The sequence below is a fragment of the Mytilus galloprovincialis genome, chromosome 13, assembly GCF_965363235.1.
Source record: "Mytilus galloprovincialis chromosome 13, xbMytGall1.hap1.1, whole genome shotgun sequence".
In the NCBI taxonomy this organism is placed as follows: Eukaryota; Metazoa; Mollusca; class Bivalvia; order Mytilida; family Mytilidae; genus Mytilus; species Mytilus galloprovincialis.
The window spans coordinates 63,216,375-63,229,251 of NC_134850.1; the positions used below are offsets into that span (position 1 = coordinate 63,216,375).

General features: G+C 35.3%; 1 long non-coding RNA gene across 1 annotated transcript; it reads right to left on the reverse strand.

Moving 5' to 3' along the window:
* Positions 1-4,566: 4,566 nt before the first annotated feature.
* LOC143057009 (uncharacterized) lies at positions 4,567-6,977 on the reverse strand. The gene is made up of 3 exons (XR_012972595.1): positions 6,454-6,977; positions 5,641-5,709; positions 4,567-4,877 (listed from the first exon to the last, which is right to left on the reverse strand). It is a non-coding gene; the product is annotated as an uncharacterized LOC143057009 (long non-coding RNA).
* Between the last annotated feature and the right edge of the window lie 5,900 nt (positions 6,978-12,877).

A 12,877-nucleotide genomic window follows, 5' to 3' on the forward strand; every position in this document is an offset into this window, starting at 1 on the left:
CTAAATTTAGTATATACGCCAGACGCGCGTTTCGTCTACAAAAGACTCATCAGTGACGCCTTTTAAACTTAACTATAATTGTTTAATTTACAATTTAAAGATGGGCGATAGTACGAGAACGACATTCTAACCCAAAGGTCGAAAATAAACTGACAACGTCATGGCTTTAAAAAAGAAAGAAAACTAGACGAATGATAAAACAAAAAAACAAAACACTGAAAAAGAAAGACTAAGCAACACGAAAAAGTATAAATAATATGATATCCATAATTGTTGTTGTTTAATGGACAAGTCGTAGTATAAAAAATACAAACTCCTCAGAAACAGATGATACATATATTGTCTACTTTGCCGGTGTTTATATGCAAATGTTTTAGATTTTATTGGAATTTGGTTCATGAACTCGTACACAAACAATAATTGCTATTATGAGAGGTTATTTGTAGAAAAGGCGGTTGTTTATTCATTGTTTAATTGATGAAAAAACCCAGAGGATAATGCTATGTTTGTAGTATGCTTGTCTTTCGTTATTATGCTTATGAAAGGTAAAAACAAAAACGCTGCATTTCATTTAAAATCTTAAATTTGGAGTATTAAAATTAACATCTTTTGACACTGCCAGTTATGAGTGATAGCTGTTTAATTCTGTAATGAGATATGGCTGTTTAATTCTGTAATGAGAGATAGCTGTTTGGTTCTGTTATGAGAGAAAACTGTTTGGTTCTGTAATGAGTGATAGCTGTTTGGTTCTGTAATGAGAGATAGCTGTTTGGTTCTGTAATGAGAGATAGCTGTTTGGTTCTGTAATGAGATATAGCTGTTTGGTTCTGTTATGAGTGATAGCTGTTTGTTCTGTAATGAGAGATAGCTGTTTGCTTCTGTTATGTGTAATAGCTGTTTGTTTATGTAATGAGTGGTAGCTGTTTGTTTCTGTAATGAGTGATAGCTGTTTATTTTTGTAATGAGAGATAGCTGTTTGGTTCTGTAATGAGTGGTAGCTGTTTGTTTCTATAATGAGAGATAGCTGTTTGGTTCTGTAATGAGAGATAGCTGTTTGCTTCTGTAATGAGAGATAGCTGTTTGCTTCTGTAATGAGAGATAGCTGTTTGCTTCTGTAATGAGAGATAGCTGTTTGCTTCTGTAATGAGAGATAGCTGTTTGGTTCTGTAATGAGAGATAGCTGTTTGGTTCTGTAATGAGAGATAGCTGTTTTGTTCTGTAATGAGAGATAGCTGTTTGGTTCTGTTAAATGTAATAGCTGTTTGTTTCTGTAATGAGTGGTAACTGTTTGTTTCTGTAATGAGTGATAGTTGTTTGGTTTTGTAATGAGAGATAGCTGTTTTGTTCTGTAATGAGAGATAGCTGTTTGTTTCTGTAATGAGAGATAGCTGTTTGGTTCTGTAATGAGAGATAGCTGTTTGGTTCTGTAATGAGAGATAGCTGTTTGGTTCTGTAATGAGAGATAGCTGTTTGGTTCTGTAATGAGAGATAGCTGTGTTGTTCTGTAATGAGAGATAGCTGTCTGGTTCTGTTATGTGTAATAGCTGTTTGTTTCTGTAATGAGTGGTAGCTGTTTGGTTCTGTAATGAGTGATAGCTGTTTGTTTTTGTAATGAGAGATAGCTGTTTGGTTCTGTTATGAGTGGTAGCTGTTTGTTTCTATAATGAGAGATAGCTGTTTGGTTCTGTTATGAGTGGTAGGTGTTTGTTTCTATAATGAGAGATAGCTGTCTGGTTCTGTTATGTGTAATAGCTGTTTGTTTCTGTAATGAGTGGTAGCTGTTTGGTTCTGTAATGAGTTATAGCTGTTTGTTTTTGTAATGAGAGATAGCTGTTTGGTTCTGTTATGAGTTGTAGCTGTTTGTTTCTATAATGAGAGATATCTGTTTGGTTCTGTAATGAGAGATAGCTGTTTGGTTCTGTAATGAGAGATAGCTGTTTGTTTTTGTAATGAGAGATAGCTGTTTGGTTCTGTAATGAGTGGTAGCTGTTTGTTTCTATAATGAGAGATAGCTGTTTGGTTCTGTAGTGAGAGATAGCTGTTTTGTTCTGTAATGAGAGATAGCTGTTTCCTTCTGTAATGAGAGATAGCTGTTTGGTTCTGTAATGAGAGATAGCTGTTTGGTTCTGTGATGAGAGATAGCTGTTTGGTTCTGTAATGAGAGATATTTGTTTGCTTCTGTAATGAGAGATAGCTGTTTGGTTCTGTAATGAGAGATAGCTGTTTGGTTCTGTAATGAGAGATAGCTGTTTGGTTCTGTAATGAGAGATAGCTGTTTGGTTCTGTTATGTGTTATAGCTGTTTGTTTCTGTAATGAGTGGTAGCTGTTTGGTTCTGTAATGAGTGATAGCTGTTTGTTTTTGTAATGAGAGATAGCTGTTTGGTTCTGTTATGAGAGGTAGCTGTTTGTTTCTGTAATAAGAGATAGCTGTTTGGTTCTGTAATGAGAGATAGCTGTTTGGTTCTGTAATGAGAGATATCTGTTTGGTTCTGTAATGAGAGATAGCTGTTTGCTTCTATAATGAGAGATAGCTGTTTGCTTCTGTAATAAGAGATAGCTGTTTGTTTCTGTAATGAGAGATAGCTGTTTGGTTCTGTAATGAGAGATAGCTGTTTGGTTCTGTAATGAGAGATAGCTGTTTGTTTTTGTAATGAGAGATAGCTGTTTGGTTCTGTAATGAGTGGTAGCTGTTTGTTTCTATAATGAGAGATAGCTGTTTGGTTCTGTAATGAGAGATAGCTGTTTTGTACTGTAATAAGAGATAGCTGTTTCCTTCTGTAATGAGAGATAGCTGTTTGGTTCTGTAATGAGAGATAGCTGTTTTGTTCTGTAATGAGAGATAGCTGTTTGTTTCTGTAATGAGATATACCTGTTTGGTTCTGTAATGAGAGATAGCTGTTTGGTTCTGTAATGGGAGATAGCTGTTTGCTTTTGTAATGAGAGATAGCTGTTTGTTTCTGTAATGAGTGGTAGCTGTTTGGTTCTGTAATGAGTGATAGCTGTTTGTTTTTGTGATGAGAGATAGCTGTTTGGTTCTGTAATGAGTGGTAGCTGTTTGTTTCTATAATGAGAGATAGCTGTTTGGTTCTGTAATGAGAGATAGCTGTTTGGTTCTGTAATGAGAGATAGCTGTTTGCTTCTGTAATGAGAGATAGCTGTTTGCTTCTGCAATGAGAGATAGCTGTTTGCTTCTGTAATGAGAGATAGCTGTTTGGTTCTGTAATGAGAGATAGCTGTTTGGTTCTGTAATGAGAGATAGCTGTTTGGTTCTGTAATGAGAGATAGCTGTTTGGTTCTGTAATGAGAGAAACCTGTTTGTATCTGTAATGAGAGATAAGTGTTTGGTTCTGAAATGAGAGATAGCTGTTTGGTTCTGTTATGAGTGGTAGCTGTTTGGTTCTGTTATGAGTGATAGATATTTGGTTCTGTTATGAGTGATAGCTGTTGGGTTCTGTTATGAGTGATAGATTTTTGGTTCTGCTATTAGTGATAGGTGTTTGGTTCAGTTATGAGTGATGGCTGTTAGGTTCTGTTATGTGTAATAGCTGTTTGTTTTTGTAATGAGAGATAGCTGTTTGGTTCTGTAATGAGTGGTAGCTGTTTGTTTCTATAATGAGAGATAGCTGTTTGGTTCTGTAATGAGAGATAGCTGTTTTGTTCTGTAATGAGAGATAGCTTTTTGCTTCTGTAATGAGAGATAGCTGTTTGGTTCTGTAATGAGAGATAGCTGTTTGGTTCTCTTATGAGTGATAGTTATTTGGTTCTGTTATGAGTGATATCTGTTTGGTTCTGTTATGAGTGATAGCTGTTTGGTTCTGTTATGAGTGATAGATATTTGGTTCTGTTATGAGTGATAGCTGTTGGGTTCTGTTATGAGTGATAGATGTTTGGTTCTGCTATTAGTGATAGGTGTTTGGTTCAGTTATGAGTGATGGCTGTTAGGTTCTGTTATGTGTAATAGCTGTTTGTTTTTGTAATGAGAGATAGCTGTTTGGTTCTGTAAAGAGTGGTAGCTGTTTGTTTCTATAATGAGAGATAGCTGTTTGGTTCTGTAATGAGAGATAGCTGTTTTGTTCTGTAATGAGAGATAGCTGTTTGCTTCTGTAATGAGAGATAGCTGTTTGGTTCTGTAATGAGAGATAGCTGTTTGATTCTGTAATGAGAGAAGGCTGTTTGGTTCTGTTATGTGTAATAGATGTTTGTTTCTGTAATGAGTGGTAGCTGTTTGTTTTTGTAATGAGAGATATCTGTTTGGTTCTGTAATGAGTTGTAGCTGTTTGTTTCTATAATGAGAGATAGCTGTATGGTTCTGTAATGAGAGATAGCTGGGGCAATATGCGCAATTGTTATTCCATAGGCCGTAATGGTAACGTTTTCTTCTGTTGCTCAGCCCATATCGTAAACTTGTATATGTATGATGGCTTGTTTCGAAGCTGAGACATTTTTACATATGTGGTTAAATTTTCGGGGTACGAAGTGTGATTCATTTTTCAGTAATTTAGTAAACCCCGAGTATCATTTTGCGGTGTCGCTCCTCATGGTAAAAAATCCCAATTTTAACACAATAAGTTCTTTGAAATTTTAATACTTTGAACACATTTCATAGCTCCATGGTTTTTACACATTTATTCTGTGTTCCCTTATTTTCTAAATAAACACTAATGGTTCAGCTCAGTTATTTGTTTATCATAGAAATGTGTCAAATATCACTACACAGAGATTTTTTGTTTACACGTGACTTTTGTGTTCCTCATTTCAAGGCGCATTATGGGGTATTGTCCCATATTGAAATCCATAGTTCTGATTTTTCCAAATATTTTTAGGTGATCTTCATCGGTATGACATTCTGAATAAATCTGTGTATTTTTGTCCATTTCTGAAAAAAAATAAAGTCATTTCAGCACTATATGGCAATGACACTTTTATCGCTATATTCATTTATTTTTAATACAACGTGCATGTATAATTAATTTCTTCCAGTATACCTTTACTAGTCAAAACAAGGACAAAACTTCTGATGATAACCTTAAATAACAATACACAGACCCTATTAAAGCATTCTATAACATTTTCTTGTGTCTTAAAGTGCATTTTGACAGAGAAATTATGCAAAAATGTAGATTTCATAAAAAAAAAACCCAGCAAAATAACTATACTTACTAGTGGACATCTGGTATATAATACTGTGGAAACCCCTCAAAACTACTGGGAAAGTCATTCTTATCATGTAATTAGAGTGCAATGAAGTGCAAATTTTCAAAACTTGTCCATTCACATAATTCTATTTGAGAAGAAAAGGTTTTTACATGTATTTCAGTGAAAACCCTTTATCAGTGAGAAATCCACATGAGGTATTAAAGGAAACATTGTGACATCACACGTATTATGGCGTCATTAAATAATGACAGATCAAAATAGTGCTAAATAGAGTTTGCAGTGTTACATGAGAATCAGTTGACGCAAGATTTAAATCGAAATGTTGAGTCGAAAAGACCAGTAACCAAGCCTTTTCATTTAATAGCAAGACCATAGCAACAGTTTTCATATAAGCATATTTTTAACATACCGACTGTTATTTCATTTGCACAAATACCATAAATAAATAATTTAGAGCTTACCTAATAAATCAAAATGCTTACCAGTTATTCAGGACTTTTTAAAACCTTTAGTTTGTCATCTCATATTTAAAAGTAATGATATGTCTGGAACTGAAATAAGACAAAAAAAATAACTCAAACTGTGTTATCATTTAATTTAAATACATAAGTATTATTGAGAGAGAAAAATCTAATTCTTGAAAATTTTATCACAAAGAAAGAAAAATGCTTCTCCCTTGTGGCTTAGCCACCTTCATTTAAACTGTTTATATTAGAAGCAATGAGTAGTAGCTAACTAGCTTAATACATGTAGTTGAATAGCAATATTGTGTTCAAGAAGGTTTGACCCTCCCCCTTTTTCACTGAGAAATGACAATATCTTGTGTTTTGCTCGTGTGCAACAATAGTAATTCGTGATTTTCTTAATACATGTACATGTTTTTTTTCTGTTTATTTGCATATGATATCTACTGACCAGGGTCAAATCATTGGATAAAAGCACATGTATGATGTATCTCACTTTACTCGTGTGAAGTGTGTTATCTCCCTTGATTATAAGCTATTCCTGTAGACCAGAGTGATAATTGCATAACAAAGACTATATTGTGTCATGTTTACTTACAATTTATCTATATTACATGTAAGTTTTTTCTAGCCTTTTTCAATTGAATAAACAATTCATTTCGGATCTCTCGGGGGTAAACAAAGTTATGACTGTGCCTAAAAAAAAGTGTTCAGCCCCGTGCCAGTAATGCATTTAAAAGTGAAAATTTTATTGAATTTTTGCTGTTCTTTATCAATAATATTTCTCTGAAATCATTTATGATAACTAGGTATAAATAAAAAACTAAAAACCATCATTTTAACAATTTTCTGTGGTGTACAAGGTGAAATTAGCTTAAGACATCTCTGGATCCTTTCTCACAAGATGGGGCAATATGCGCAATTGTTATTCCATAGGCCGTAATGGTAACGTTTTCTTCTGTTGCTCAGCCCATATCGTAAACTTGTATATGTATGATGGCTTGTTTCGAAGCTGAGACATTTTTACATATGTGGTTGAATTTTCAGGGTACGAAGTGTGATTCATTTTTCCGTAATTTAGCAAACCCCGAGTATCCTTTTGCGATGTCGCTCCTCATGGTAAAAAATCCCAATTTTAACACAATAAGTTCTTTGAAATTTTAATACTTTGAACACATTTCATAGCTCCATGGTTTTTACACATTTATTCTGTGTTCCCTTATTTTCTAAATTAACACTAATGGTTCAGCTCAGTTATTTGTTTATCATAGAAATGTGTCAAATATCACTACACAGAGATTTTTTGTTTACACGTGACTTTTGTGTTCCTCATTTCAAGGCGCATTAGGGGTATTGTCCCAGCTGTTTTGTTCTGTAATGAGAGATAGATGTTTGCTTCTGTAATGAGAGATAGCTGTTTGGTTCTGTAATGAGAGATAGCTGTTTGTTTTTGTAATGAGAGATATCTGTTTGGTTCTGTAATGAGTTGTAGCTGTTTGTTTCTATAATGAGAGATAGCTGTATGGTTCTGTAATGAGAGATAGCTGTTTTGTTCTGTAATGAGAGATAGCTGTTTGGTTCTGTAATGAGAGATAGCTGTTTGGTTCTGTAATGAGAGATAGCTGTTTGGTTCTGTAATGAGAGAAACCTGTTTGTATCTGTAATGAGAGATAAGTGTTTGGTTCTGTAATGAGAGATAGCTGTTTGGTTCTGTTATGAGTGATAGCTGTTTGGTTCTGTTATGAGCGATAGCTGTTTGGTTCCGTTATGAGTGATAGTTATTTGGTTCTGTTATGAGTGATAGCTGTTTGGTTCTGTTATGAGTGATAGCTGTTTGGTTCTGTTATGAGTGATAGATATTTGGTTCTGTTATGAGTGATAGCTGTTGGGTTCTGTTATGAGTGATAGATTTTTCGTTCTGCTATTAGTGATAGGTGTTTGGTTCAGTTATGAGTGATGGCTGTTTGGTTCTGTTATGTGTAATAGCTGTTTGTTTTTGTAATGAGAGATAGCTGTTTGGTTCTGTAATGAGTGGTAGCTGTTTGTTTCTATAATGAGAGATAGCTGTTTGGTTCTGTAATGAGAGATAGCTGTTTGCTTCTGTAATGAGAGATAGCTGTTTGATTCTGTATTGAGAGATAGCTGTTTGGTTCTGTTATTTGTACAAGCTGTTTGTTTCTGTAATGAGTGGTAGCTGTTTGTTTCTGTAATGAGTGATAGCGGTTTGGTTCTGTAATGAGAGATAGCTGTTTGGTTCTGTAATGAGAGATAGCTGTTTGGTTCTGTTATGTGTGATAGCTGTTTGTTTTTGTAATGTGTGGTAGCTGCTTGGTTCTGTAATGAGTGATAACTGTTTGTTTTTTGTAATGAGAGATAGCTGTTCGGTTCTGTAATGAGAGATAGCTGTTTGGTTCTGTAATGAGAGATAGCTGTTTGGTTCTGCAATGAGAGGTAGCTGTTTGGTTCAGTAATGAGAGATAGCTGTTTGGTTCTGTTATTTGTACTAGCTCTTTGTTTCTGTAATGAGTGGTAGCTGTTTGTTTCTGTAATGAGTGATAGCTGCTTGGTTCTGTAATGAGAGATAGCTGTTTGGTTCTGTAATGAGAGATAGCTGTTTGGTTCTGTTATGTGTGATAGCTGTTTATTGTTTCTGTAATGACTGGTAGCTGCTTGGTTCTGTAATGAGTGATAACTGTTTGGTTTTGTAATGAGAGATAGCTGTTTGGTTCTGTAATGAGAGATAGCTGTTTGGTTCTGTAATGAGAGGTAGCTGTTTGGTTCTGTAATGAGAGATAGCTGTTTGGTTCTGTAATGAGAGACAGCTGTTTGGTTCTGTTATTTGTACTAGCTGTTTGTTTCTGTAATGAGTGGTAGCTGTTTGTTTCTGTAATGAGTGATAGCTGTTTGTTTTTGTAATGAGAGATAGCTGTTTGGTTCTGTAATGAGTGGTAGCTGTTTGTTTCTATAATGAGAGATAGCTGTTTGGTTCTGTAATGAGAGATAGCTGTTTTGTTCTGTAAAGAGAGATAGCTGTTTGCTTCTGTAATGAGAGATAGCTGTTTGCTTCTGTAATGAGAGATATCTGTTTGCTTCTGTAATGAGAGATAGCTGTTTGGTTCTGTAATGAGAGATAGCTGTTTGGTTCTGTAATGAGAGATAGCTGTTTGGTTCTGTAATGAGAGATAGTTGTTTGGTTCTGTAATGAGAGGTAGCCGTTTGGTTCTGTAATGAGAGATAGCTGTTTGGTTCTGTAATGAGAGATAGCTGTTTTGTTCTGCTATTAGTGATAGGTGTTTGGTTCAGTTATGAGTGATGGCTGTTTGGTTCTGTTATGAGTAATAGCTGTTTGTTTCTGTTATGAGGGATATCTTTTTGGTTTTGTTATGAGTGGTAGCTGTTTGTTTCTGTTATGTGTAATAGCTGTTTGGTTCTGTTATGAGTGGTAGTTGTTTGATTCTGTTATGAGTGATAGCTGTTTGGTTCTGTTATGAGTGATATATATTTAGTTATGCTTTTAGTAATAGCTGTTTGGTTCTGTTATGAGTGATAGCTGTTTGGTTCTGTCATGAGTGATAGCTGTTTGGTTCCTATATGAGTGATAAACATTTGGTTCTGTTATGAGTGGTAGCTGTTTGGTTCTGTTATGAGTGATATCTGTTTGGTTCTGTTATAAGATAGCTGTTTGGTTCTGTAATGCGGGATAACTTTTTGGTTCTGTTATGAGTCATAGCTGTTTGGTTCTGTTATGAGTGATAGACATTTGGTTCTGTTATGAATGGTAGCTGTTTGTTTCTGTTATGAGTGATAGACATTTGGTTATGTTATGAGTAGTAGCTGTTTGGTTCTGATATGAGTGATAGCTGTTTGGTTCTGTAATGAGTGATAGCTGTTTGGTTCTGTAATGAGAGATAGCTGTTTGGTTCTGTAATGAGAGATAGCTGTTTGGTTCTGTAATGAGAGATAGCTGTTTGTTTCTATAATGAGAGATAGCTGTTTGGTTCTGTAATGAGAGATACCTGTTTGTATCTGTAATGAGAGATAGGTGTTTGGTTCTGTAATGAGAGATAGCTGTTTGGTTCTGTTATGAGTGGTAGCTGTTTGGGTCTGTAATGAGCGATAGCTGTTTGGTTCTGTTATGAGTGATAGATATTTGGTTCTGTTATGAGTGATAGCTGTTTGGTTCTGTTATGAGTGATAGATATTTGGTTCTGTTATGAGTGATAGCTGTTGGGTTCTGTTATGAGTGATAGATATTTGGGTCTGCTATTAGTGATAGGTGTTAGGTTCAGTTATTATGATAGGTGTTTGGTTCTGTTATGAGTGATTGCTGTTTGTTTCTGTTATGAGTGATAGCTGTTTGGTTCTGTTATGAGTGATATACATTTGGTTCTGTTATGAGTGGTAGCTGTTTGTTTTTGTTATGTGTAATAGCTGTTTGGTTCTGTTATGAGTGGTAGCTGTTTGGTTCTGTTATGAGTGGTAGCTGTTTGATTCTGTTATGAGTGGTAGCTGTTTGGTTCTGTTATAAGATAGCTGTTTGGTTCTGTAATGAGGGATAGCTTTTTGGTTCTGTTATGAGTGATAGCTGTTTGGTTCTGTTATGAGTGATAGACATTTGGTTCTGTTATGAGTGGTAGCTGTTTGTTTCTGTTATGAGTGATAGACAATTGGTTCTGTTATGAGTAGTAGCTGTTTGGTTCTGATATGAGTGATAGCTGTTTGGTTCCGTAATGAGAGATAGCTGTTTGGTTCTGTAATGAGAGATAGCTGTTTGGTTCTGTAATGAGAGATAGCTGTTTGTTTCTGTAATGAGAGATAGCTGTTTGGTTCTGTAATGAGAGATACCTGTTTGTATCTGTAATGAGAGATATGTGTTTGGTTCTGTAAGGAGAGATAGCTGTTTGGTTCTGTTATGAGTGGTAGCTGTTTGGGTCTATAATGAGCGATAGCTGTTTGGTTCTGTTATGAGTGATAGATATTTGGTTCTGTTATGAGTGATAGCTGTTTGGTTCTTTAATGATTGATAGCTGTTTGGTTCTGTTATGAGTGATTGCTGTTGGGTTCTGTTATGAGTGATAGATATTTGGTTCTGCTATTAGTGATAGATGTTTTGTACAGTTATGAGTGATAGCTGTTTGGTTCTGTTATGAGTGATAGCTGTTTGTTTCTGTTATGAGTGATAGCTTTTTTGTTCTGTTATGAGTGATATACATTTGATTCTTTTATGAGTGGTAGCTGTTTGTTTCTGTTATGTGTAATAGCTGTTTGGTTCTGTTATGAGTGGTAGCTGTTTGGTTCTGTTATGAGTGATAGCTGTTTGGTTCTGTTATGAGTGATATATAGTTGGTTATTCTATTAGTTATAGCTGTTTGGTTCTGTTATGAGTGATAGCTGTTTGGTTCTGTTATGAGTGATAGCTGTTTGGTTCTGTTATAAGTGATAGCTGTTGGGTTCTGTTATGAGTGATAGACATTTGGTTCTGTTATGAGTGGTAGCTGTTTGTTTCTGTTATGAGGGATATCTTTTTGGTTCTGTTATGAGTGGTAGCTGTTTGTTTCTGTTATGTGTAATAGCTGTTTGGTTCTGTTATGAGTGGTAGCTGTTTGATTCTGTTATGAGTGATAGCTGTTTGGTTCTGTTATGAGTGATATATATTTAGTTGTGCTTTTAGTAATAGCTGTTTGGTTCTGTTATGAGTGATAGCTGTTTGGTTTTGTTATGAGTGATAGCTGTTTGGTTCTGTTATGAGTGATAGCTGTTTGGTTCCTATATGAGTGATAAACATTTGGTTCTGTTATGAGTGGTAGCTGTTTGGTTCTGTTATGAGTGATATCTGTTTGGTTCTGTTATAAGATAGCTGTTTGGTTCTGTAATGAGGGATAACTTTTTGGTTCTGTTATGAGTCATAGCTGTTTGGTTCTGTTATGAGTGATAGACATTTGGTTCTGTTATGAGTGGTAGCTGTTTGTTTCTGTTATGAGTGATAGACATTTGGTTATGTTATGAGTAGTAGCTGTTTGGTTCTGATATGAGTGATAGCTGTTTGGTTCTGTAATGAGTGATAGCTGTTTGGTTCTGTAATGAGAGATAGCTGTTTGGTTCTGTAATGAGAGATAGCTGTTTGGTTCTGTAATGAGAGATAGCTGTTTGTTTCTATAATGAGAGATAGCTGTTTGGTTCTGTAATGAGAGATACCTGTTTGTATCTGTAATGAGAGATAGGTGTTTGGTTCTGTAATGAGATATAGCTGTTTGGTTCTGTTATGAGTGGTATCTGTTTGGGTCTGTGATGAGCGATAGCTGTTTGGTTCTGTTATGAGTGATAGATATTTGGTTCTGTTATGAGCGATAGCTGTTTGGTTCTGTTATGAGTGATAGCTGTTTGGTTCTGTTATGAGTGATAGATATTTGGTTCTGTTATGAGTGATAGCTGTTGGGTTCTGTTATGAGTGATATATATTTGGGTCTGCTATTAGTGATAGGTGTTAGGTTCAGTTATTATGATAGGTGTTTGGTTCTGTTATGAGTGATTGCTGTTTGTTTCTGTTATGAGTGATAGCTGTTTGGTTCTGTTATGAGTGATATACATTTGGTTCTGTTATGAGTGATAGCTGTTTGTTTTTGTTATGTGTAATAGCTGTTTGGTTCTGTTATGAGTGGTAGCTGTTTGGTTCTGTTATGAGTGGAAGCTGTTTGATTCTGTTATGAGTGGTAGCTGTTTGGTTCTGTTATAAAATAGCTGTTTGGTTCTGTAATGAGGGATAGCTTTTTGGTTCTGTTATGAGTGATAGCTGTTTGGTTCTGTTATGAGTGATAGACATTTGGTTCTGTTATGAGTGGTAGCTGTTTGTTTCTGTTATGAGTGATAGACAATTGGTTCTGTTATGAGTAGTAGCTGTTTGGTTCTGATATGAGTGATAGCTGTTTGGTTCCGTAATGAGAGATAGCTGTTTGGTTCTGTAATGAGAGATAGCTGGTTGTTTCTGTAATGAGAGATAGCTGTTTGTTTCTGTAATGAGAGATAGCTGTTTGGTTCTGTAATGAGAGATAGCTGTTTGTTTCTATAATGAGAGATAACTGTTTGGTTCTGTAATGAGAGATACCTGTTTGTATCTGTAATGAGAGATAGGTGTTTGGTTCTGTAATGAGAGATAGCTGTTTGGTTCTGTTATGAGTGGTATCTGTTTGGGTCTGTGATGAGCGATAGCTGTTTGGTTCTGTTATGAGTGATAGATATTTGGTTCTGTTATGAGCGA